The sequence below is a fragment of the Podarcis erhardii genome, assembly GCF_964252035.2.
Source record: "Podarcis erhardii genome assembly, chromosome: 15".
In the NCBI taxonomy this organism is placed as follows: domain Eukaryota; kingdom Metazoa; phylum Chordata; class Lepidosauria; order Squamata; family Lacertidae; genus Podarcis; species Podarcis erhardii.
Window position 1 is genome coordinate 4,761,231 of NC_138505.1, and position 22,457 is coordinate 4,783,687.

The 22,457-nt window shown below is 47.6% G+C and overlaps 1 protein-coding gene across 4 annotated transcripts in view; it reads right to left on the bottom strand.

Moving 5' to 3' along the window:
- ADAMTSL4 (ADAMTS like 4) overlaps nucleotides 1-22,457 on the bottom strand; it is a 98,225-nt gene that overhangs the window by 70,061 nt on the left and 5,707 nt on the right. The window contains exon 1 of one of the 4 annotated variants that reach the window (XM_081840830.1): nucleotides 2,185-2,263. The exons of the other annotated variants lie outside the window; for them this stretch is intronic. The gene's annotated coding sequence lies outside the window, so the exon portion shown is untranslated. Of the gene's footprint in view, nucleotides 1-2,184; nucleotides 2,264-22,457 lie in introns of those variants that run through there. 4 annotated transcript variants of the gene reach the window in all.

The following is a 22,457-nucleotide window of genomic DNA, read 5'->3' on the forward strand; positions in this document are numbered from 1 at the left end:
CCCCCTGTAATGTATTTCTGCTGAGGACCACCTCTTTCTGTGATGTATGCATGATATTTTGAGGGGGTGGTCTTGAGCTACAGGGGAGGCAATTTCAAAAGCCTTTACTGTATACAGTGGTACCTCGGGTTAAGAACTTAATTCGTTCTGTAGGGCTGTTCTTAACCTGAAACTGTTATTAACCTGAAGCACCACTTTAGCTAATGGGGCCTCCCGCTGCCGCCGCGCTGCCGGAGCACGATTTCTGTTCTCATCCTGAAGCAAAGTTCTCAACCTGAGGTAATATTTCTGGGTTAGCGGAGTCTATAACCTGAAGCGTATGTAACCTGAAGCGTATGTAACCCGAGGTACCACTGAATAAGAGCTCGCACACCAATGTTCTGGGTTCCTCTCTTCCCTCCCTGTGTGGGCGGAGCAGGGGACTCTGTTACAACCGTTTAATAAATATCATGCTTACTAGCCGCTTTGCTTCTCAATATTCTCTGGTTGGCCACTGTTATTTTCTCCTACCGATAGAGAACCTACATAAGGACTCTGTACAGGCTCTTGGATACCCAATAAGGTATATAGGAGCAGTTTTTTCTTATAACACAGAGAACCATAGAATGGTATACAGTGGTACTTTAGTTCTCAAACTTAGAATCGTAGAATCATAGAATCATAGAGTTGGAAGAGACCACAAGGGCCATTGAGTCCAACCCCCTGCCAAGCAGGAAACACCATCAGAGCACTCCTGACATATGGTTGTCAAGCCTCTGCTTAAAGACCTCCAAAGAAGGAGACTCCACCACACTCCTTGGCAGCAAATTCCACTGTCAAACAGCTCTTACTGTCAGGAAGTTCTTCCTAATGTTTAGGTGGAATCTTCTTTCTTGTAGTTTGGAGCCATTGCTCCGTGTCCGCTTCTCTGGAGCAGCAGAAAACAACCTTTCTCCCTCCTCTATGTGACATCCTTTTATATATTTGAACATGGCTATCATATCACCCCTTAACCTCCTCTTCTCCAGGCTAAACATGCCCAGCTCCCTTAGCCGTTCTTCATAAGGCACCGTTTCCAGGCCTTTGACCATTTTGGTTGCCCTCCTCTGGACACGTTCCAGTTTGTCCGTGTCCTTCTTGAACTGTGGTGCCCAGAACTGGACACAGTACTCCAGGTGAGGTCTGACCTCAATATGTTCCAGAAGTCCATTCCAAAACCAAAGCATTCCAAAACCAAGGCATGCTTTCCCATAGAAAGTAATGCAAAATGGATTAATCCGTTCCAGACTTTTAAAAACAATCCCTAAAACAGCAATTTAACATGAATTTTACTATCTAACAAGACCGTTGATCCATAAAACGAAAGCAATAAACAATGTACTGCAGTCACAAAACAAATCAATCAGTATCTGGACTGGGTTCTACACAGTCACAAAAACAAAAAAAGAGCCACAAAAATGTAAAATAAATAGCAAAAACAGACAGACCTCAGCGTAACACTCAAATCGGAAGTGTGGCACTCAAACTGGAATTTTGGCACTCAAATCAGAAGCATAACACTCAAAACGGAGCACATTCAACTTCCGAAAAAAGTTCACAAACCGGAACACTTACTTCCAGGTTTGCAGTGTTTGGGTCCCAAGTTGTTTGAGTATACCAAGGCGTTTGAGAACCAAGGTTCCACTGTCATTGGAAGTCCCAGCCCCTGCAATGCAAAAATCAGCCCTAAAGAACTCTTGACAGGTGACCAACTGAGCTCTGTTTCAAAACCTCCAAGAAAGCAGAGTCTCCCAGCTTTATTTTTATGTTTTTAAAAAGTTCGGGCAAGTTTCTGCTTGCCTGGGAGAACCAACTCCGCTCTGCACCCCAAGGCACCGTTGTCGGGGTTCTCCTGGCACCCCGAGCCAATTTGGGGGAATGGGGGCGGTGCAAGGGGGAGGCGAGAGGGGGGAAAGCCCCACTGCGCCAATGTCCTTACATCCTCCAGCAGGACCCATTAGTTGAATTTGGCCCTAGGTTTCAAGTCCTCAGCAACAACCTTCCGACATAAGCTTGGCACCAACCATCCAGTCGCCTCTTCATTTCATTATATCAACTCGTTTATAAAAAAATATCATTATTTATCACAAGCTGACACTGAAAAAACGCCTCCCAAGAGCTCCGCTCTCACCTTTCCATCCTCCTCTGAGCATCACCATCACCCACCTGAACCAAAACGTCTCGACGTCGCATGGACCAGTCCCGCTACTGCGGTTATCACAGGATAAAGAGGAGAGACCGGATACCTCCTCTCGCCGGGCACAAGGTTGTCATGGAGCCTCAAAGAGTGACAGCCCTGTGAGGTCTGGGCCCACTCCCTTTGTTTAGTCAAACTTTCCTTAATCCAGTGGCAGGTATTTTTATCCGGCTAGGGACCATCCAAATCTTTGTTGCGTTGGCACCGTATGGAGTGGACCGTCCAAATATACCCGCTCACATTCCCCACTTATCTTTCTAAATCAGTTACATCGGCTACATTAAAAAAAAAAAGGCATCCTTGGCTGGGAGTTGTGTAAGGAAAGGTCACCGCTTTGTGGAATCAAAACATGTCTGAAAAGGTCACTGCACCCAAGAGAACGCTCAGCCCAGATGCCAAACTCGCTCTCTCTTCTCCTTTTAAAACCCACAGGTTGCTAACGTTAAGTATCACCGTGGAAAGGCAAATTTGCAATGAGAACTAGCAACTTAACAAAGCCATGCTGTTTTATCAAAACACGCCTGGAAGGTCGTTGCACCTGAGTAAGCACCCACCAAACACTCTTTCTTTCTTTCTTTCTTTCTTTCTTTCTTTCTTTCTTTCTTCCCCCCCCCTCTCTCCCCCCCTCTCTCTCCTCTGTTTAAAACCCATGTTGCTAACACAGCTATCACTACAGGTGTGGAACTTAATTTTTGCACATTTCTTCAGTCTTAAAAATACATTTTGAGGTGTGAGAGATTCAAATTTGCTACTATGTGACCGTGCAACATTTAGCTTGGTAAGACTACGTTTGATGAATCATAGAGTCAAAGAATTGTAGTGTTGGAAGAGGCCTTGATAATCCTCTAGTCTAATCAACTGAGTTATCCAGATACATAAACTGCTTTTGGAAAACCAAAGAATTTTAATTTTACCTTCTGAAAAGTCTCGTAATGCTGAATCTTAATCATCATCATCATCATATCTTTAAGTACTTGGTAATCATTTTTAATGGTTTCTATGCAACTTTACTCACTGCAGATGGTGACAGCAGTCACAAAATTAAAAGGGAGAAAAGCAATGACAAACCTAGACAGCATCTTAAAAAGTAGAGACATCACCTTGCCAACAAAGGTCCGTATAGTAAAAGCCATGGTTTTCCCAGTAGCAATGTATGGAAGTGAGAGCTGGACCATAAAGAAGGCTGATCACCGAAGAATGGATGCTTTTGAATTATGGTGCTGGAGGAGACTCTTGAGAGTCCCATGGACTGCAAGAAGATCAAACCTCTCCATTCTGAAGGAAATCAGCCCTGAGTGCTCACTGGAAGGACAGATCCTGAAGCTGAGGCTCCAAGACTTTGGCCACCTCATGAGAAGAGAAGACTCCCTGGAAGAGACCCTGATGTTGGGAAAGATGGAGGGCACAAGGAGAAGGGGACGACAGAGGACAAGATGGTTGGACAGTGTTCTCGAAGCTACCAGCATGAGTTTGACCAAACTGCGGGAGGCAGTGGAAGACAGGAGGGCCTGGCGTGGTCTGGTCCAGGGAGTCACGAAGAGTCGGACACGACTAAACGACTAAAAAACATGCAACTTTACACACATTTTACTTACAAAGCAAAACAAAATTATATCAATTTAACCTACAATTTCTTTTGAATTCTCCACCATCTGCAATCTAAAATCAGATCGAGTTGGTATTGGCTCAAGGCAATGAATGCCCCACCTTTTTTGGAATCCGAAAACTGAAAAACACAACACGCCCAAATGCCACACTGTTTTAATCAACTTCATTGCACTTGCGCCTTAATTTTAGCATTGGCCCAGGGACGTGATTTCTGCCTTTCACAAACACAATCTCCCCCACCCCGAAAAAGCACCCCCGGCACACGAACATTTCAGCAAGCGATGTGGTTTTTAAGGCGAAATGCAATTGGTCTGGGGTTGGGGACTTTGTTGTTGTTTACATCCATGGAAAGTAGCTTTTAAAACCCCTCTTGAAAAAAAGATGTCGCCGGGGCCTTAAGGACATGGCAGCATCCCCACCCCACCCCGTGCTAATCCGTTCAGCGGGGGCCGAGTGGGCGCAGGCCACAGGTTGGCAGGATCTTGGCAAGGAGCCTAGGAAAGTGAAGGTTGATGGGTAAATCAGATGGGATTGTTTGCAAACAAATGGCCCTCTCCAAGCAAGGCTGCCCTCAGCTGCAAGGCGAACTAAGAACAGAAGCAGTAATCTTTTCACCCAAGAAGTCAAGAAGGGGGGGGGGGAGGCTATCTTTTGACCTTCTAATGACCTTCTAAGGATGACAATTAGCCGGTCCTAAGGCTTTTAATTATTGCCGCATTTCAGCCAGTTTGCAAGCAGAGCCTAGGAGGAGGAGGAGCGGGCGATGGAATTCGATTCAGCTCATGTTTCAAACCAAATCCACCATATCTGCACTTCCCAAAATGTTGAGAACCAGAACGAGGTGGGGGTTTTTTTTGGGGGGGGGATGGATATATTAGTGGGAAGTGCACATACAGTGGTACCTTGGGTTAAGTACTTAATTCGTTCCGGAGCTCCGTACTTAACCTGAAACTGTTCTTAACCTGAAGCACCACTTTAGCTAATGGGGCCTCCTGCTGCTGCCGCGCCGCTGGAGCACGATTTCTGTTCTCATCCTGAAGCAAAGTTCTTAACCTGAAGCACTATTTCTGGGTTAGCGTAGACTGTAACCTGAAGCGTATGTAACCTGAAGCATATGTAACCCGAGGTACCACTGTATAGATTAATATAAGAGTAAAAATAAAACACAAAACACATTATATCGGGGGAACGGCTTGCAAAAATGTGTTTGTGGGGAGAAATTTGCACTGTGAGTCCTACATCTGAGGGGGTTGGACAAAATGACTTTTGGAATCGCTTCCAACCCTAAAGTTTCGTGATTCTATGGAAATGCAGAAGAATTTTCAAGAGGCTTTGGGGAAGACTAGCTTAGAATAGAGGATGAGGAGGAGGAAACAGGGATTAATAGGAGATTTTAGGGCTGTCCTAAAAAATAGCTCCAAAAAGCGCACATGCTCTCTCTCTGTATATATATATATAAGGTGAACAATATGGCAACCCTAAACAATGAGGACTAGGAGCTTGACATTGATTCTGCACATGCTGCCTCAGTTTACAGAAAGGTGTTTTAAAAAGGGTGAGTTGATATCCAGAGGAAGGGAGAAAGAGAGGAGATATATTTCTCTCTGTTTCCCAGCACTCGAGGACAAGATTTGGCATACAGCGGTTAGGACAGGCAGACATCCCAGCAGAATTAAAACACCCAGCCAAAGGAACAGATGAAGGCAGATGTTTTCACATCCAAAACCGTGAGACGAATCACAGATCAGGTTTGGACATGGCCAGCTGTCCAAAAACCCTCTTTGAAAAAGGAGCAATTAAAAGCAACCCTCGAAGCTGCCAAGATCGCTGGTGTTGGGGAATATTTTGTATTTTTTTGGAAGTGTGGGGAAACCCTGAAGGAACATTGTTTCTGAAGAACAACTGGTCCTCATTCACTCCCTGTGCAAGAATATTTTGGAAGGCAAATGCAGGATCTTGGCCTCAGGAGATGACAAGACCTCGACTGAAATGGAAAGGTCTGGTCATATCAGGTAATGCTTCCCTCTGCCCTCCCCACCCCACAAAAATCAAATATAATATAATATCTAATAATAATAATAATAATAATAATAATAATAATAATAATTTATTTATACCCCAGCCACTCTGGGCGGCTTCCAACAGAACACTAAAATAAAATAACCTATTCAACATTAAAAGCTTCTCTAATCTCTAAACAGGGCTGCCTTCAGATGTCTTCTAAAAGTTTTTCTCTTTGACATCTGGTGGGAGGGCGTTCCACAGGGAGGGCGCCACCACCGAGAAGGCCCTCTGCCTGGTTCTCTGTAACTTGGCTTCTTTCAGCGAGGGAACCGCCAGAAGGCCCTCAGAGCTGGACCTCAGTGTCTGGGCAAAACGATGGGGGTGGAGACGCTCCTTCAGGTATACTGGACAAAGGCCATTTAGGGCTTTAAAGGTCAGCACCAACACTTTGAATTGTGCTTGGAAATGTACTGGGAGCCAGTGTAGGTCTTTCAAGACCGGTGTTATGGTCTCGGCGGCCGCTCCCTGTCACCAGTCTGGCTGCTGCATTCTGGATTGGTTGTAGTTTCCGGGTCACCTTCAAAGGTAGCCCCACGTAGAGCGTATTGCAGTAGTCTAAGCGGGAGATAACTAGAGCATGCACCACTCTGGTGAGGCAGTCCGCGGGCAGGAAGGGTCTCAGCCTGCGTACCAGATGGAGCTGGTAAACAGCCGCCCTGGACACAGAATATCTCAGAAGCTAGACTCACAAGATGACCAAAAAAACACTACCTTCAAAGGTAGCCCCACATAGAGTGCATTGCAGTAGTCCAAGCGAGAGATAACTAGAGCATGCAGATGGAGCTGATAAACAGCTGCCCTGGACACAGAATTGACCTGCGCCTCCGTGGACAGCTATGAGTCCAAAATGACTTCCAGGCTGCGAACCCGGTCTTTCAGGGGCACAGTTACCCCATTCAGGACCAGGGAGTCTTCCACACCTGCCTGCCTCCTGTCCCCCAAAAGCAGTACTTCTGTCTTGTCATGATTCAACCTCAATCTGTTAGCCGAATTCAAGGTGCTGTTATTAGTATATAGAGCCATTAACAATTTGGGACCAGTTTTTCTTATGAGGAACGGCTAAGGGAGCTGGGCATGTTTAGCCTGGAGAAGAGGAGGTTAAGGGGTGATATGATAGCCATGTTCAAATATATAAAAGGATGTCACATAGAGGAGGGAGAAAGGTTGTTTTCTGCTGCTCCAGAGAAGCGGGCACGGAGCAATGGATCCAAACTACAAGAAAGAAGATTCCACCTAAACATTAGGAAGAACTTCCTGACAGTAAGAGCTGTTCGACAGTGGAATTTGCTGCCAAGGAGTGTGGTGGAGTCTCCTTCTTTGGAGGTCTTTAAGCAGAGGCTTGACAACCATATGTCAGGAGTGCTCTGATAGTGTTTCCTGCTTGGCAGGGGGTTGGACTCAATGGCCCTTGTGGTCTCTTCCAACTCTATGATTCTATGATTCTGCGAGGTGCCATGTTGACTGGCAGAACTGGTACTGCTACAGGTACCATGTTCTGCATTTGGAAGAACTTGATTTTTTTGTGTAACTTTGGAACTCCCTTCCTGTTGACATCAGGCAGGCGCCTTTGCTTGTGAATGGGTGTGTGTGTCAATCACAACTTTTTCTGTGGTTTACTGCTGCAGATCGTGACGTGAGTAAAAAGGTCGGCCTAACTTAATATCGCAGGAGATAGAGTCCTGCAATATTAAGTTAGGTCCGTATAGTTATAGTTAAACTATAAGGTCCGTATAGTTAAAGCAGTGACATCACGTTGCCAACAAAGGTCCGTATAGTTAAAGCTCTGGTTTTCCAGTAGTGATGTATGGAAGTGAGAGCTGGACCATAAAGAAGGCTGATCGCCAAAGAATTGATGCTTTTGAATTCTGGTGCTGGAGGAGACTCTGGAGAGTCCCATGGACTGCAAGAAGATCAAACCTCTCCATTCTGAAGGAATTCAGCCCTGAGTGCTCCCTGGAAGGACAGATCCTGAAGCTGAGGCTCCAAGACTTTGGCCACCTCATGAGAAGAGAAGACTCCCTGGAAAAGAGCCTGATGTTGGGAAAGATGGAGGGCACAAGGAGAAGGGGACGATAGAGGACGAGATGGTGGGACAGTGTTCTCGAAGCTGCCAACATAAGTTTGACCAAACTGCGGGAGGCAGTGGAAGACAGGAGTGCCTGGCGTGCTCTGGTCCAGGGAGTCACAAAGAGTCGGACACGACTAAACAACTAAACAACAACAACAACTTAATATCGCAGGAGATTCCCCATTTTGAACTTCCTTGACCCCGGTACCAGTCTTATCTCAAAGGTGCCCTGAAGAGTCCTGAGCTCCTAATACCTTGTATAAAGATCAGCACTCGTAATCTAGTTACCAGTAAAATCTAATCAACACCTCCTGTTAAGGAAAGGCTGCTCCACAGGCAAAGGGAAAAAGCAAACGAGGACAATCAGTTTTTGCTGACTGCTATTATATTCCTTCAACTTTTCATGGAGCAGAATAAACAAAATAAGAAACGGGCAGGGAACTCTGGGAAGAGACAACAGAATTATTGGAATTAGAGGAATTGCTCATCTCAAGCCCCCCCCCCTCCATTAGAACACATTGGCTAAAATTAGTACAAAAATCCTAATGGTTAGTTAGCTCTCTTCAAGCTGCGACAAGGAACTTAGTCAGCGCTCTCAGTGAATCCTACATCCTAAAACTCTTGTGCATGAATACTTGTGAGCGCTGGACACGCATTTGAGTTCAGACACATACTTCGTAACACACTGTATTTTTTTCGGTGCCTGCTAAAAAACGTTTTTTGTTTAGGCAGGCCTACTCAAGCTGTTTGGAAATTTGAAGCTAGTTTTTAAGTATACAGTTATTTTAACGGTTTTTAAAGTCTTTCAAAAAAGTATAATGTTGCTTTAACTGTTTTTAAAGTCTTGAATTATTGCTTCCCCTCCCCCTGGTAATTTTATTGTTGTATCTTTTTCACAAACCCCCTGAGGTTGTTGTTTTCTTACAACCTAGCAGAGCATTTAAAATAAATAAATAAATAGAACAAATATTTAGCCAACTGCTAAAATAATATAAAAAAAGGATGACTATTTATAACGACAAAATAATGCGCTGTATCCAGAGTGGCAATGAGCAATGTGTCCCAACATTGCAAGGATTTCTCTGTACAACAGGCTTTTTCTTTCCCTTAAATCTGCTCTTGGGGTTCCCCATACCCTCTGGAGCAAGTTGGAGAGGGTGCATAGCTGTCAACTTTCCCCTTTTCTTGCGAGGAATCCTATTTGGAATAAGGGGATTTCCCTTAAAAAAAAGGGAAACATTGACATGAGAGGGTGAACACCCAGAGGAGCAGAGCGTGTGAAAGTCCCACAGGGAAAGCAGAAATCATGACATTTTGTTTTCCTGCCCAAAGGGAACTTTCTTTCACATTCGTCGCCCCACCCACTTCTGCCTCTGGCCCCGCCCACCATTGCCACATGGCCCTTGGGAGATTGCCCAATATGGCTGGAAAAAAGTTCCCCATCAAGGAGGACTGCTCCCATAAAAGAGGACACCTGCACACCCTAATTTGGATCAGGGTGGAAGGTTGCATCCTGGCACGGGTGATTTTGAAGCAAAAACACCTTGTTATGTACTGAGTTGAATAGGATTCAAAATGCAGCAGTCTGATTGGTCCTAGAACAATAGGATCCAGAATGCAGCAGTTTGATTGGTCATAGAACAATAGGATCCAGAATGCAGCAGTCTGATTGGTCCACAAGAGCTACCCAATCCAGCTCCAGGTGGAAGTGAATTCACAACCTGATTGGCCTACAGGAGAATCCCAGAATTAGCCAATCACGTGGGGCCCATTGTGTAAATAATGTATATAAAGCAGACATTCTGGGGGAACTTCCATTCCTCCTCAACCACTATGAGCTGAATAAAGAGCATGAAATCCACTCTCGACTCTGAGTATATTTCAGACCTCTTGGAGGGTGGCGAGTAGCAACCAAAAATAATGGTGCTCCTGAGGACGTGCAGAGTGCCTGCTGTTTTTCACTGGAGGAATAAACGTGGGACAAGGGAGGGCAACTGTATCAGGTTGAATTCCCAGAGACTTGTCAGCCTCTGAAGGCATTTGCTTGTGTGTTTGTGTTTGTGTGTTTGTGTGTGTGTGTGTGTGTGTGTGTATGTATACACACACAGTGAGGGGGGAAAGTATTTGATCCCCTGCTAAATTTGCCAGTTTGCCCTCTGACGAAGAAATGACCAGTCCATGATTTTAATGGTAGGTTTATTGTAGCTGTGAGAGACAGAATAACAACAGGAAGACGCCCAGAAACCCAGAAGACAAAAGTCATAGCTACAATAAAACCTACCATTAAAATTATGGACTGGTCATTTCTTCGTCAGAGGGCAAACGGGCAAATTTAGCAGGGGATCAAATACTCCCCCCCCCCACCTCACTGTATATATTTAAACTAAGCTAAACTCCTGAACTTCAGCTTTACAGAAAGGGGAAAGAAAAAAAAAAAAAAAGGCTGAACCAGCGTAAGTTCTTCCTCCTCTTGGCCTGAACAGTTACAGTAACATTCCCCTCGTATTACTTCACCAGAAGGAGCAGAAATCGTTTAGCTGTTTGGCCGGGGTGTTTGGAAAAGAACGGAGCGCTCTCGTTCCTTGGGAAATAAAAGAGCAGCGAGCCGAGGGGAACTTGAAAGCCAAGGTTAAACACACCACACCATTCCCTCTCCGATGGAGCGGGCCAACTCAACACCCCACCCAGCTCTTCTGCGATTTGGCAAGCAGCTTGCGAGTGCAGAGGTCGCGCTTCAGAGCGATCAAGAGACTAGTCCCTGGGGATAGAAGGACTGTTCCTTCGAAAAGCACACCACAAAGACGCCTAAACTTCTGCCCTCTCTTATATAGACACGCACCCTAGTTGCCAGCTGGGTGCCCTTTATGTTCCCAATTTTAACCTGTATAGAATCATAGAATCATAGCAGCCACGAAATTCAAAGACGCCTGCTTCTTGGGAGAAAAGCAATGACAAACCTAGACAGCATCTTAAAAAGCAGAGACATCACCTTGCCAACAAGGTCCATATAGTTAAAGCTCTGGTTTTCCCAGTAGTGATGTATGGAAGTGAGCTGGACCATAAAGAAGGCTGATCGCCAAAGAATGGATGCTTTTGAATTATGGTGCTGGAGGAGACTCTTGAGAGTCCCATGGACTGCAAGAAGATCAAACCGATCTATTCTGAAGGACACTGGAAGGGCAGATCCTGAAGCTGAGGCTCGAAGACTTTGACCACCTCATAAGAAAAGAAGACTCCCTGGAAAAGACCCTGATGTTGGGAAAGATGGAGGGCGCAAGGAGAAGGGGACGACAGAGGACGAGATGGTTGGACAGTGTTCTCGAAGCTACCAGCATGAGTTTGACCAAACTGCGGGAGGCAGTGGAAGACAGGAGGGCCTGGCGTGCTCTGGTCCAGGGGGTCACGAAGAGTCGGACACGACTAAACGACTAAACAACAACAAGAATCATCGAATTTATTTTTATTTATTTTTAGTTTAGAAGGGACACCACTGAGGTCATCCAATCAAACCCACAAGGGATTCTGGTGGCGACAGGGATCTAACATCTCTTTCAGGGGATCTCTGGCTTGTGCATCAGGGCTCCCCATTTTGCCAGGCCAAACCCACCCTGCCAATCACCTGAAAGCGCCTATGATGCCAGGTGTGTACAGGTAAAAAGGCCGTCTGAAAACAGCAACAACAACCAGCTGATAATCAGCAGTCTAGAAACTACTGACAATCAGCTGATTGTTTTTGGGGGACAGGGGTCTGGCGGGTGTGGAGGACTCCCTGGTCCTGAATGGGGTAACTGTGTCCCTGAAGAACCAGGTGCGCAGCCTGGGAGTCATTTTGGACTCACAGCTGTCCATGGAGGCGCAGGTCAATTCTGTATCCAGGGTGGCTGTCTATCAGCTCCACCTGGTACGCAGGATGAGACCCTCCCTGCCTGCGGACTGTCTCGCCAGAGTGGTGTATGCTCTAGTTATCTCCCGCTTGGACTACTGCAATGCGCTCTACGTGGGGCTACCTTTGAAGGTGACCCGGAAACTACAACTAATCCAGAATGCGGCAGCCAGACTGGTGACTGGGAGCTGCCGCCAGGACCACATAACACCTTGAAAGACCTACATTGGCTCCCAGTACGTTTCCGAACACAATTCAAAGTGTTGGTGCTGACCTTGAAAGCCCTAAACGGCCTCGGTCCTGTATACCTGAAGGAGCGTCTCCACCCCCATCGTTCAGCCCAGACACTGAGATCCAGCGCCGAGGGCCTTCTGGCGGTTCCCCCATTGTGAGAAGCGGTGTTACAGGGAACCAGGCAGAGGGCCTTCCTGGTAGTGGCGCCCACCCTGTGGAACACCCTCCCTTCAGATGTGAAGGAAATAAGCAGCTATCTTATCTTTAAAAGACATCTGAAGGCAGCCCTGTTTAGGGAAGTTTTTAATATTTAATGCTGTATTGTTTTTAACACTTGATTGTGAGCCGCCCAGAGTGGCTGGGGAAACTCAGCCAGATGGGCGGGGTATAAATAATAAATTATTATTATTATTATTATTATTATTATTATTATTATTATTAGGGCTGACAAAACCTCAGCTTCTGAAGTTCCCCTTGATCAGCATATCAATCGGGCTTTGAAGTCCCGACCACCAGCTGGTTGTTGGGACTTCAAAGCTCCACGTCACCTGCCAAGCATTGTGATGTCAAATTTGGCCCATAGTGGGGTAGGGCGGTTCTCCCCCACTGCACTATTTAAGCATCCCCAGCAAAGGAGAGCCCACCACATCATGAGCCAGGCAGTTCCACAGATGAACAGCTTTCCCCATTGAAGATCCAAGCTTCTAATCCACATGGTTGCAAAAGCAGGCTCAAAAGGGCATGGAAACAGAAGGAATCAGCTGGGATACGGAGCCATTCAGCTGTAGCTAGAAAAAAACCATGCAAATGTGTGCCATTTAGCTTAATATATGCAAGCTGCAAAATCTGGATTTTCCTTGTGCAGTATTTGGGGAAAACCCGGGAGCAGGAGGTTTGAGTTTTGAGCACAAAGTCCATCTGCATACCGTGCCCCCGAAACAGACATAACTCAGATGCAATGGCCTGAATAATCTATGCAAATTAAACTCATTTGGGCATAATTTATTCTGCTCACCATGGGGGCGGGGTGGAGCACAAGGTGCTGCAAAGACCACCAAGGACCCTGACGCCTTGCAACTCAAAGCCCTGATCACCCTTAACCGAACTTCAGAACCTAAGAAGAGCTTGCAGAATCAGGCCAAAGGGGTCCAGCATCGTGTTCTCACCGTGGCCAACCAGGTGGGAAATCTGATGGCAGGATTCAAACTCTCCTGCAGTTTCCAGCAATCAATCAAAGCGATAAAACGGCACCTCCTGGATGCAGCGTGGATAGATAGATAGATAGATAGATTCTTTATTCCGTGCTGGATGTCCCAGCACGGAACAATGGCCCTCTATCTAAAAATAAAGCAAGGTTCCAGTCCTCATGTTTCTGAAGAAAGATACCTTCTGCATGCAAACCAGGTTCTCTACTGCTGAAAGGTCCTGCCCTCTGCCAATGCCACATTTCTCAAACTAGTTTTCAACTGGGTGGGGGGCATTTCCTGAGCATCCCCCCACTGACCCCTCAAGCCACCCTTTCCTTGGGTCACGGGAGCCGAAAACGGTTGCATGGGGATAGAAGCGTAGTGCTGGAGAGTCGGAGAAGACCACAAGTGCCATTTAGCTCACCTCCCTGCAATGCAGGAATCTTTTGCTCTGCATGGCACTCGAACCCGTGACCCATGAGATTAAGGGTCTCCTATTCCGCTGGAGGGACGCGGTGGGTTAAACCACGGATCCTAGGACTTGCCAATCAGAAGGTCGGCGGTTTGAATCCCCGCGATGGGCCGAGCCCCCGTTGCTTGGTCCCTGCTCCTGCCAACCTAGCAGTTCGAAAGCATGTCTAAGTGTAAGTAGATAAATAGGTACCATTCCGGCGGGAAGGTAAACGGCGTTTCCATGTGCTGCTCTGGTTCGCCAGAAGCGGCTTAGTCATGCTGGTCTCATGACCCAGAAGCTGTACGCCAGCTCCCTTGGCCAATAAAGCGAGATGAGTGCCGCAACCCCAGAGTCGTCCATGACTGGACCTAATGGTCAGGGGCAGCGGCGTAGCGTGGGTTATCAGCACCCGGGGCAAGGCAAGTAATTTGCGCCCCCCAACCCGGGGCAAGGCAAATAATTTGCGCCCCCTAACCCGGGGCAAGGCAAGTACAGTAATTTACTCTCCCAAGCAGCAGCAGCAGCGAGGCTTCTCTCCTTAATTGATTCCCCCTCCACACCGCGTCGTTTCCTGGCTGCTCCCCCCCCCTTCCCCTCTCTCTCCTCCTCGCTCTGCTTGCCTTGCCCTGCCCTGCCTGAGGGCACCCTGAGGAGACTCCGCTCTCCTTTTTGACCAGGCGAGGTGGGAAAAAGGGGGGAAAGTCTCTTCCCGCCCCCTCGCCAGACTCCCTGCTCCCTGGCTCACTACCCAGGCGGCCAGTGGAAAGAGAGACGCAATTACCTCTCCCTCCGCTTCGCCAAGCTGTCAAAGCCCGGCAGCAGCGGCAACGGCAGCAGCAGGCGCAGCCAGACCCCCGCGAGCCAGCCAGCCCGCCCGCCCGCCCGGCTTCCTCTCCTTTTTTTGCCAGCGGCAGAAGGCTTTGCTCTCCCCCTTCTGCGACCTCCTCGCCAAGCCGAGCGAGCGCGGGCTCCCTAACCAGTGGATTTTAGTAGGGGCAGAGAGCTGCTAGTGCGAGTGCGCCCCTGCCCAAGTTGCGCCCGGTGCGGCCGGCACCCCTGGCACCCCCCACGCTACGCCACTGGTCAGGGGTCCCTTTACCTTTACTTTTATTCTGCTGGCAAGGCTGCTCTGGGTGAATGGGGGCAGCTGGCAGCCTGGAGGTTGAACGCTCAGTCAATTGCATTTGCACCCCACCTCCAAGGTGGCATGTGTGGTTCTCCCCTTCATCATTTAGCCCCCCACAACAACCCTGCGAGGCAGGTTGGGCTGAGAGTTAGCGACTGGCCGCCCACTCCAAGGTCATACCCAGTGCACTTTGCGGCTGAGTGAGGATTCGAACTCAGGTCTGCCTAGTCCGACCCTCTGACAGAAGCGTCCTGCTGGCGATGGGGAGAGGGCCTGCAAATCTGGCGCAGCCTGGGTGGCTCTGTCTCCAGCCTGGTGTATTATGGGATGTTGAAGACCCCCTCTTCCTCCAGGTGCAGGAGTCACCCCCCCAAGGCACCTGCTCCAGAGCTTGAGATCTCTGCCAGAACGAGCGGCTGATGCGCTGGGAGGAATTACGCCACAAGAAGTCTTAAAAAGCAAAATTTGGAACGGAGAGCCTTCGGAGAGGCTCCGATCCGTGCTCCTCGCTCGGCTGGAACATTCCAGCTCATCCTGTTGTCCTCGGGGAGCCAAGCTTTGCCGACCTACGCAGGGAATGAGGAGGAGTTTTTTGGGGTGGAGGCGTCCAGGCCGGCTGACAGAGCTCACCTCCGTTGGTCACGCTTTGGTGTGACGGCTACCGAGAGACCCCAGAAGACCGGTGTCGACGTTCGGAGGAGGAGGAGGAAGGGCCAGAAGGGACTTGCCAGCTAGGTCAGAGGTCTTGGCAAGCAACGTCTCCTCCCCACGCGGATCGCATCCCTTGGCCATTGCCTTTCTCATACTTTCGCCAATGCGATCCTGCCAGGGCGCGGCCTGTCCCTGGAATTTGAGGTCCCTTTGGGGAGGGAAAGAAAGCCTTGCCTCAAAATGGAAATGGGGGAGTTTGGGAAAAGGTTCAGGAAAGGGCAAGCTGATCCGTCAAGCGCTTGGGGCTTCTTAATGTGGAGAAAAGGTGAGCGAGAGGCAGCAGGATGGAAGTTTTGGAAATTATGCATGGAAAGTGGAAAAAGAGAGACGTTTTCTTCCTCTCTCTTAACACTAGAATTCGTGGGCATCCAATGCAGCTGATCATGGAGGATTCACATAATAATAATAATAATAATAATAATAATAATAATAATAATAATATAAAAAAAAATATTCATACCCTGCCCTCCCCGGCCAGAGCTGGGCTCAGGGCAGCTAACACCAATAAAATTCACAGGAAAAACATAATGCGCGGAAAGAGGGGCGGGGGACAATTTAAAATACAGGATAAAATGCAATTTAAAATGCAGCCTCATTTTAAAGTAGCTGATAAATAAAGACCATAAGGGGAGGGAAAAACAGGCATCAGACCAAGTCCAACCCAAAGGCCAGGCGGAACAGCTCCGTCTTGCAGGCCCTGCGGAAAGATGTCAGGTCCTGCAGGGCCCTAGTCTCTTGTGACAGAGCGTTCCACCACAGCGGGGCCAGCGCTGAAAAGGCCCTGGCCCTATTTGAGATCAATCTAACCTCCTTGAGGCTCGGGACCTCCAAAGTGTTGTTATTTGTGGACCTTAAGGTCCTCCATGGGGCATACCAGGAGAGGAGGTCCCGTAGGTACATGGGTCCTAGGTAAAAGAAAGTCCTTTACACAGCGCATAGCTGAACTGTGGAACTCACTTCCACAGAAGCCATTGACTGCTACCAGCTTGGATTCCCTCCCCGCCTATGAATGCTGGAATGAGGTCTGTGGAAATGTCCATCAGTTGAGAGGCAGAGCCCTATGGGTCAAGGGGCAGGGCTTCTGTTTTTGGATATGACTCAGCATTTCACGGGAGTGGGGGGGGGAAAATCCTGAGTCATGTTTTCTGTCTAGCTTACCATTCTGTGCTCACTGAAGGAGGGGGGGGGAATAGCAGACATAAGGCTCCATTCCTTTAACAGCTGCTGAGCAGGCAGAAACCCAACAGGTGACGCTTATTCAAGCACACGTATTTATTTAAGGCACGGTGCTTTCGCACAAAAGATGTGCTGTTGGATCAATGTCTTTTCTTAAATAATAATAAAAAAAACTTGATGAAAGATTAAGGTGCAAGGGTAAAAATCTGGTTTGGGGAAGGACGTCTAGCAGAGAGCCACAATCGGTTTGCTGTGCTTCGTTTTTTTAGCTCCTGTGAAAAGAGATCTCCTTTCTTTTCCGTGCTAGCTTCAGTCTGACACAGGAAAGGGATTTAAAAGGGTTTGCGCACAGGATTAGGGCCTAAAATAAAAGGTTTGGGGTCTTAACCCTTGGAAGGCTGGTGCTTTCCAGAGCCCACCAGCCTGTGGGAGAAGGAATTAATACAGGCATTCAGTCTCTCTCTCTCTCTCTTGCAAAAAAGAATATATATATATTTAAAATCTTGAGAGTTGCAGAGGTGTCCCAACCCACGCCATTCTAGCCTTTTCAGATGTGAGAGCTGCCTTTAAAAACATGGAACAGGATTGTATTCAGATGGCTAGGGGGTTGGATAATGCCGTACCCTCCAATATTTATCCAATGAAAATAGGGACATCCTCAGGGAAAGCGGGGCATTCTGGGATCAAATCAGAAACCTTCTCTAAATCAGGGACGTCCCTGGAAAATAGGGGCACTTGGAGGGTCTGAGAAATGTGTTTTCTTCCTCTCTCGTAACACTAGAATTTGTGGATGTTAAAATAAAGTATTTCATGCGGCATGGAACTTTGGAACTCCTTTCCACAGGACACAGTAATAGTTGCACACCTATTCGGCTTTAAAAGAGGATTATACCAATTTGCGGAGGAAGAGAGGGCTATTGATGGTTACTAGTCTTGATGGATATTCTCTGCCTTCTCAGTTGGAGAGACATCACCTTGCTGACAAAGGTCCATATAGTTAAAGCTCTGATTTTCCACTAGTGATGTATGGAAGTGAGAGCTGGACCATAAAGACTCTAGAGAGTCCCATGGACTGCAAGAAGATCAAACCTCTCCATTCTGAAGGAAATCAGCCCTGAGTGCTCCCTGGAAGGACAGATCCTGAAGCTGAGGCTCCAAGACTTTGGCCACCTCATGAGAAGAGAAGACTTTGCTGAAACAACACAGCTTTTAGCAGGTGCCTCCTATTGAAAAATGAGGACTAGTGCCTTGAACTTGGTGCAAAACCTCCCTCTGTCATACAGCCGATTTCCAGATGATCACTGCAGATGGTGACAGCAGCCACGAAATTAAAAGACGTCTGCTTCTTGGAAGAAAAGCAATGACAAACCTAGACAGCATCTTAAAAAGCAGAGGCATCCCCTTGCCAACAAAGGTCCGTATAATTAAAGCTATGGTTTTCCCAGTAGTGATGTGTGGAAGTGAGAGCTGGACTATAAAGAAGGCTGAAGAATGGATGCCTTTGAATTATGGTGCTGGAGGAGACTCTTGAGAGTCCCATGGACTGCAAGAAGATCAAACCTCTCCATTCTGAAGGAAACCAGCCCTGAGTGCTCACTGGAAGGACAGATCCTGAAGCTGAGGCTCCAAGACTTTGGCCACCTCATGAGAAGAGAAGACTCCCTGGAAAAGACCCTGATGTTGGGAAAGATGGAGGGCACAAGGAGAAGGGGACGACAGAGGACAAGATGGTGGGACAGTGTTCTCGAAGCTACCAGCATGAGTTTGACCAGACTGCGGGAGGCAGTGGAAGATAGGAGTGCCTGGTGTGCTCTGGTCCATGGGGTCACAAAGAGGCGGACACGACTAAACGACTCAACAACAACAAATGCTGCTGAATCCCAGTTGTTGAAAGCCACAGTGGGGAAAGGGCTCTTGTGATGGGATTTCCTAGTTGAGGGTTTTCCGGGCATCTGGGTGGCCTCTGTGAGAACAGCATGCCGGACTAGATAGGCCATTGGCCTTGATCCAGCAGGCTCGTTTTATGTTCTAATGGAACCTCCAGGTCCAGAGGGAGTCTATCTGCGTTCCTAGGTTTCTTAAGGGCATTCGGCTCCCGTGAGAGCAGGAGGCTAGGCTATACGGGCTATTGGCCTTGATCCAGCAGGGCTTCTTCTTACGTTCTCACGGCGGGGCCAAGAAACGTTCTGAGTGAGCCTGGGATTCTCTTTTCCACCGCTCAACAATTCCTGCAGATGGGAGGCTCCCCGTCCAGCCGTGATGGTCCATCTGTTCATTGTTAACCGATGAAGCAATGAGGGCTGTTCTTTCGCTCTCCGTCGAGGGAAAGGGAGAATTTCGAGCGCTCTTCATCGCTGCTGCTGCGCTCTAAAGGAAGGCTTGAGGACCAGCCAAAGCTTTGTTCCCCGTGGGGACCGGACGGCGCGAATGCAAACAGTGGTAGGGCACGGGTGCGAATCGAGGGTTAAACAACTAATGCTGCAGCAGCAGCAAACTTCAGAGAGGATGGAGAAGGGAAAAGAATATTCTTTGTTACAGAGCACCTGGCAAGCACACACAGAGAGACCCATGGCCAATGGAATGAGTAATGGTTTCTCCCATGTAAACGCACACACACACACACACAAAATTGGGTCAAAACCATCCCTTCCCTTTGGCTGGGGCGCAGCTGTAAGAGTTCTGTCATTTCACGTGCATGGAAATGTCAAACACACTCCAGGGCTTTTGAATTGCCTAGTCACCAGTGGTGACTCATCAATGGCAACAAGCGACCAGGCCATTTATGATTTAATAATAATAATAATAATAATAATAATAATAATAATAATAATATCATCTATATACCACCCTACACCTGCAGGTCTCAGGGTGGTTGCAACATAAAATCACAATATAAAAACTCAAAACACACAATAAAAACATATTTTGAAAGGGCATTGAATGTCAATCAGCCAAAAGACTAGTTAAAGAGGAACAGTGTATAAGGTGTATAAGGAAGGCACCAGCCGAACCTCCCTGGAGAGAGCATTCCACAAATTAAAAATAATTCCCCATTATTATTATTATTATTAATATTTTGCAAGCTAGAAGAGAGTTGGCCCTTTTAAATTTCTGCTTTTGGGGAACAAATCTCTTCAATGTCATACAAGTTTTTCCTCCCCAGACCTTGCAGTCAAAGAACTTGATCCTAAGACTGTGGTGCAGAAACCTCTTCATATATTCATAATAACCAACAACACACACATAACCAATCTTGTCCGGGAACTTATTTCTGGCACTGCTTGTTGATGCACAGACAGAAAAAACCTGAAGCATCCTGAGGACACAAAACAGGACACAAGGTAGAAACAGCAATCTGGATGACCATATGGTCCAAAACATTCGGAAACCAAGGCGCAGCTTCCAACTGGGTCGCGATTCGCCGCTTCTGCGCATGCGAGTGATGTCATTTTGACCGGCTGCACATGCACGAGCGGCGAAACCCGGAAGTAACGCGTTCCGTTACTTCCAGGTCGCTGCAGAGCACAACCCAAAAACGCTCAACCTGAAGCAACTTCAGCCTGAGGTAAAGGTAAAGGGACCCCTGACCATTAGGTCCAGTCGTGGCCGACTCTGGGGTTGCGGCGCTCATCTCGCTTTATTGGCCGAGGGAGCCGGAGTACAGCTTCCGGGTCATGTGGCCAGCATGACTAAGCCGCTTCTGGCGAACCAGAGCAGCACACGGAAATGCCGTTTACCTTCCCGCTAGAGTGGTACCTATTTATCTACTTGCACTTTGACATGCTTTCGAACTGCTAGGTTGGCAGGAGCAGGGACCGAGCAACGGGAGCTCACCCCATCGCGGGGATTCGAACCGCCGACCTTCTGATCGGCAAGTCCTAGGCTCTGTGGTTTAACCCACAGCGCCACCTGCGTCCCTTGCCTCAGGTATAACTGAGGTATAACTGTATAATTGGTTACAGTTATGTCTAAGGTATAACTGTAACCAATTGCGTTGGAGACGCTGTTTTCATCTTCTCCTTGATTCTTTCCTCCCTGTCCAACATACACACACCCATTGGGCTCTTCTGCCTGTGCTTTCTAAATCACCCTGCGGCACCTGGGCAGGTCTCTCCAAAGGCTTGCTCATCCCTTCAGACGGCAGACACCCAGGGAGGCTGCGAAAAGGGGAGGCAAGCAATTCTTCCACTGCGTCGCAACTGCTTTCAACGTGTCAGCCAAACACACACACCCTGGCTCTGCACCAGGGTGTGTTTTTTTTAATACCTGGAAAACATTACCCATCTTTTCCCTCCCCTCCCCTTCTGCAACCTGGAACTGAACTCTTTTTTTTTATAATGCCAACAGTTGTGCTGGAAGAGGCAGCACACTGCTTGCAAACTTTGACAAACTGCTCAGCAACTACTGGGCGGTGGAAAGGTGGTTTGCAGATAATGCTGGAAATAATTCCATAAATGAATTTGAAAAATACTGCTGGTTTAGAAGCCCATAGCTCGTTTCTGATTCTCCAAACTGTGCATCAGGCAAGCAAATCATCCCTTATATCATTTCTCTGTCTTCACCGTCACTATATCTATAGTGCAGGGATGCATGACTTCAGGATTTGGCCCCAGAATCTGTGTCAGTCCTGAGCTGTTATATTGGTTAGTTCCTCTAGGCATGCGCGGAGTGCTAGTCCATCAATTCCTGAAGTAGCAGCAATCAGGCTGCACAAACCAGCGGATAGGTTTTTCAGCGCAGAGATCAATCTAGCAGGGCCATGTTTGCCTCTGCAAAATTAACAACCTCTAGGGCAAATACAGGAAGTTTCAAGGAAATCTCTGGCAAGGGTTTGGTTTTTGGAATGAGCAACAGCTCAATGATTCTAGCCGCAGTTCAGGGACAGCAGCAAGTCGCCTCTGAAGAACTTGTGCAAAGGAGAGACCCTCAGGCTTGTGGTTCACCACTGTTCCCTACGAAAATTCAACCAGATTTCGTGTTGAAAAGCAGATTCCATCTATGCCATGATTCTGTTACAGCTGTGATGAGGACCTATTGGCAAGGCTCTGTGACGTCAACAACACACCTCCCTAACCAGTCTGCAAAAGGAGGGTGTGTGGTGGCCTGTGTTTGATTCAAAACAAAGGATAGAAATATATACGTACTACAGAACTGCTCACGATAACAAACGCCATGTCCGCAAAACTTGCATTTAAAGCATATGGCTTCTCCAAAGAATCCAGGTAGCTGTGGTTGACCCCTCATTGAGCTACAATTCCCAGCACCCTTAACAAACTAGAGTTCCCAGGATTTCCCTGTGGTGAGCATGTTGCCAAAGATTCAAGGGCTACATTTCCAGAATAACCACGGGCTGCACTGCTTAAAAACTGGGAGAGTCGTCCTTAACCTTCAGCAATGTTAAGCGGCGAAACAAACACACATAAGGAATGTTGCTCTTGGACCCTTTTCTCAGTGTTGATATATCACTTTTCTACATGCGCTGTACACTCCAGCATCGCAGCCAAAGCTTTTCTCTGGGCAAAATCCCACAGCCAAACATATATGCTGCAATTATATACAAAAAGCCTGGAACTGCTAAAACATCTAATCCCGAAACGCCCTCGGAGCTCAAGGAATTCGCCGCCACAGTGCAAGGTTCTCGAGTGATCTCCCGCCAAGCCACAAAGCCACAGATACCCGTGAAAGATTTTCTATTCTCCTTTAAAACAAAACACACACAAGACAGGCAGAC